A 5,139-nucleotide genomic window follows, 5' to 3' on the forward strand; every position below is an offset into this window, starting at 1 on the left:
CAAAAGGTCATCCTTTTCATGAATAGCACTAACCAATTCATTCAATTTTTCCTTTTGAGCTATGTTAAGGTTGGCAAAAAGGGAACGCAAATTATTTTCCTCATCACTAGCATTGTCATCACTAGAGGATTCATATTTAGTGGAGGATTTAGATTTAACCTTCTTTTTGCCGTCCTTTGCCATGAGGCACTTGTGGCCGACGTTGGGGAAGAGGAGTCCCTTGGTGACGGCGATGTTGGCGGCGTCCTCGTCGTCGGAGGAGTCGCTTGAGCTCTCGTCGGAATCCCATTCCCGACAAACATGGGCATCGCCGCCCTTCTTCTTGTAGTATCTCTTCTTCTCCTTTCTTCTCCCCTTCTTGTCGTCGCCTCGGTCACTGTCACTAGATATAGGACATTTAGCAATAAAATGACCGGGCTTACCACATTTGTAGCAAACCTTCTTGGAGCGGGACTTGTAGTCTTTCCCCCTCCTTTGCTTGAGGATTTGGCGGAAACTCTTGATGACGAGCGCCATTTCCTCATTGTCAAGTTTGGAGGCGTCGATTGGTTGTCGACTTGGTGTAGCCTCCTCCTTTTTCTCCTCCGTTGCCTTGAATGCAACGGGTTGGGCTTCGGATGTGGTGGCATCGTCAAGCTCGTTGATCTTCCTCGAGCCTTCGATCATGCACTCAAAACTTACAAAATTCCCGATAACTTCCTCGGGGGTCATTTTGGTATATCTAGGATTGCCACGGATTAATTGAACTTGAGTAGGGTTAAGGAAAATAAGTGATCTTAGAATAACCTTAACCACCTCGTGGTCATCCCACTTTACGCTCCCGAGGTTGCGCGCTTGGTTCACCAAGGTCTTGAGCCGATTGTACATGTGTTGTGGCTCCTCCCCTTTGCGAAGCCGGAACCGACCGAGCTCCCCCTCAATCGTTTCCCGCTTGGTGATCTTGGTGAGCTCATCACCTTCATGCGCGGTCTTGAGTAAATCCCAAATCTCCTTGGCGCTCTTCAACCCTTGTACTTTGTTATACTCCTCTCTACTTAGAGAGGCGAGGAGTATTGTTGTAGCTTGAGAGTTGAAGTGCTCGATTTGGGCCACCTCATCCTCATCATAATCCTCATCCCCTACGGATGGTACCTGCGCACCAAACTCAACAACATCCCATATGCTTTTGTGGAGCGAGGTTAGATGAAATCGCATTAAATCGCTCCACCTAGCGTAATCTTCACCATCAAAAGTTGGTGGTTTGCCTAATGGGACGGAAAGTAAAGGTGTATGTTTGGAAATGCGAGGGTAGCGTAGGGGGATCTTACTATACTTCTTGCGCTCTTGGCGCTTAGAAGTGACGGAGGGCGCATCGGAGTCGGAGGTCGATGTTGATGAAGTGTCGGTCTCGTAGTAGACCACCTTCCTCATCCTCTTGTGCTTATCGCCTTTCCGATGCGGCTTGTGGGAAGAAGATTTTTCCTTCTTCTCTTTGTGGTGAGAGGAAGATTTCTTCTCCTTCCCTTTGTTGGAGGAGTTCTTCTTCTTCTCCCTCCTTTTGGTGCGGGACTCTTCCGATGAAGTGCTCCCGTGGCTTGTAGTGGGCTTTTCGCCGGTCTCCATCTCCTTCTTGGCGTGATCTCCCGACATCACTTCGAGCGGTTAGGCTCTAATGAAGCACCGGGCTCTGATACCAATTGATAGTCGCCTAGAGGGGGGGTGAATAGGGCGAAACTGAAATTTACAAATATAAACACAACTACAAGCCGGGTTAGCGTTAGAAATAAAAAACGAGTCCGCGAGAGAGGGCGCAAAACAAATCCCAAGCGAATAAGCAAGTGAGACACGGAGATTTGTTTTACCGAGGTTCGGTTCTTGCAAACCTACTCCCCGTTGAGGAGGCCACAAAGGCCGGGTCTCTTTCAACCCTTCCCTCTCTCAAACGGTCCCTCGGACCGAGTGAGCTTCTCTTCTCAAATCAAAGCCGGGAACAAAACTTCCCCGCAAGGGCCACCACACAATTGGTGCCTCTTGCCTTGATTACAATGGAGTTGTGATCTCAAGAACAAGTGAGAAAGAAAAGAAGCAATCCAAGCGCAAGAGCTCAAATGAACACGGCAAATCACTCTCACTAGTCACTAGGGCTTTGTGTGGAATTGGAGAGGATTTGATCTCTTTAGTGTGTCTAGAATTGAATGCTAGAGCTCTTGTAGTAGTTGAGAAGTGGAAAACTTGGATGCAATGAATGGTGGGGTGGTTGGGGTATTTATAGCCCCAACCACCAAACTTGACCGTTGGCTGGAGGCGTCTGCTCGATGGCGCACCGGACAGTCCGGTGCGCACCGGACAGTCCGGTGCCCCTGCCACGTCATCACTGACATTGGATTCTGACCGTTGGAGCTTCTGACTTGTGGGCCCGCCTGGGTGTCCGGTGCACACCGGACATGTACTGTTTGATGTCCGGTGCACCGGTATGGGCATGTCTGACGTCTGCGCGCGCTGCGCGCGCATTAAATGCACCGCAGAGAGCCGTTGGCGCCTAAAAGAGCCGTTGCTCCGCTGGTACACCGGACAGTCCGGTGCACACCGGACAGTCCGGTGAATTTTAGCGGAGCGGCTGCCACGCGAACCCGAGGCTGGCGAGTTCCGGAGACCGCGCTTCCTTGGAGCACCGGACATGTCCGGTGCACACCGGACAGTCCGGTGAATTATAGCGCGCCGGCTTCCGAGAAATCCCGAGGGTGAAGAGTTTGAGTCTGAGTCCCCTGGTGCACCGGACAGGTACTGTTCACTGTCCGGTGGCACACCGGACAGTCCGGTGCGCCAGACCAGGGGTGCCTTCGGTTGCCCCTTTGCTCCTTTATTGAATCCAAAACTTGGTCTTTTTATTGGCTGAGTGTGAACCTTGTACACCTGTATAATCTATACACTTGGGCAAACTAGTTAGTCCAAAGATTTGTGTTGGGCAATTCAACCACCAAAATTATTTAGGAACTAGGTGTCAGCCTAATTCCCTTTCAGTTTTAGGTACCCAACTCTTGTTGGGTCCTACAAGGTTAGTCACAATGGTTTTAGGGACCCATATGCAAGTTTTATCTCCCTTGCATCTTGCCCCTAACTTTCTAGCAATTACCTTCTTATTCTTCCTACAAATGGCAAATGAAGCATTGCAAGCTTGATATATTGTAGAAGGTTCATTAATTTTCCTAGAAACATTAACACCATTTCTCCTAGGCATATGATGAACAACATTTCTTCTAGACATATCTCTATCATGCATATAGGAAGAACTAGAAGCAAACATAGCATATGAATCATAGGCATGTGAATCAAAAGTACCATAACTTCTATAGGCATTTCTAGACTGTCTCCTATCATGATACATAAAGGCATGGTTCTTTTTAGCACTACTAGCCATAGGGGCCTTCCCTTTATCCTTGACGGAAATGGGAATCTTATGGCTTGTTAAGTTCTTGGCTTCCCTCTTGAAGCCAAGTCCATCCTTAATTGAGGGGTGTCTACCAATCGTGTAGGCATCCCTTGCAAATTTTAGCTTATCAAATTCACTTTTGCTAGTCTTAAGTTGATCATTAAGACTAGCCACTTCATCACTTAATTTAGAAATTGAAGCTAGGTGTTTGCTACAAGCATCAATATCAAAGTCTTTACACCTATTGCAAGTTGCAACAATTTCTACACAAGATGTTAGTTTACTAGCTATTTCTAACTTAGCATTTAAATCATTGTTAATTCTCTTTAAACTAGAGATAGAGTCATGACATGTAGACACTTCACTAGAAAGCATTTCATTCCTTTTAACTTCTAGAGCAAGTGAATTTTGTGCACTAACAAATTTATCATGCTCTTCATATAAAAGGTCCTCTTGTTTCTCTAAGAGTCTATCCTTTTCATTCAAGGCATCAATCAATTCATTGATCTTATCTATTTTAGTTCTATCCAATCCCTTGAACAAACTAGAGTAATCTATTTCTTCATCACTAGACTCATCATCACTAGAAGAATCATAAGTAGTACTGTCTCGAGTACATACCTTCTTCTCCCTTGCCATGAGGCATGTGTGACGCTCGTTGGGGAAGAGGGATGACTTGTTGAAGGCGGTGGCGGCGAGTCCTTCATTTTCGGAGTCGGATGACGAACAATCCGAGTCCCACTCCTTGCCAAGGTGTGCCTCGCCCTTAGCCTTGGTGTATGCCTTCTTCTTCTCCCTCTTGCTCCCTTGTTCCTGGTCACTATCATTATCGGGACAGTTAGCAATAAAATGACCAATCTTACCACATTTGAAGCATGAGCGCTTCCCCTTTGTCTTGGTCTTGCTTGGCTGTCCCTTGCGACCCTTTAGCGCCGTCTTGAAGCGCTTGATGATGAGGGCCATCTCTTCATCATTGAGTCCGGCCGCCTCAACTTGTGCCACCTTGCTAGGTAGCGCCTCCTTGCTCCTCATTGCCTTGAGAGCAATGGGTTGAGGCTCATGGATTGGACCGTTCAACGCGTCGTCCACGTATCTCGCCTCCTTGATCATCATTCGCCCGCTTACGAACTTCCCAAGGACTTCTTCGGGCGACATCTTGGTGTACCTAGGATTTTCACGAATATTGTTCACCAAATGTGGATCAAGTACAGTAAAGGACCTTAGCATTAGGCGGACGACGTCGTGGTCCGTCCATCACGTGCTTCCATAGCTCCTTATTTTGTTGATGAGGGTCTTGAGCCGGTTGTATGTTTGGGTTGGCTCCTCGCCCCTTATCATCGCGAATCTTCCAAGCTCGCCCTCCACCAACTCCATCTTGGTGAGTAAGGTGACGTCGTTCCCCTCATGAGAGATCTTGAGGGTGTCCCAGATCTGCTTGGCATTGTCCAAGCCGCTCACCTTATGGTACTCGTCCCTCCACAAAGAGGCTAACAGCACAGTAGTAGCTTGTGTATTTTTATGAATCTGTTCATTAATAAATATAGGACTATCCGAGCTATCAAATTTCATTCCATTCTCAACAATCTCCCATATGCTTGGATGGAGAGAGAACAAGTGACTACACATTTTGTGACTCCAAAATCCGTAGTCCTCCCCATCAAAGTGTGGAGGTTTGCCAAGAGGGATGGAAAGCAAATGTGCATTTGAGCTATGCGGGATACGCGAATAAT

This window comes from Zea mays, chromosome 9 (genome assembly GCF_902167145.1).
Source record: "Zea mays cultivar B73 chromosome 9, Zm-B73-REFERENCE-NAM-5.0, whole genome shotgun sequence".
Taxonomy (NCBI): Eukaryota; Viridiplantae; Streptophyta; class Magnoliopsida; order Poales; family Poaceae; genus Zea; species Zea mays.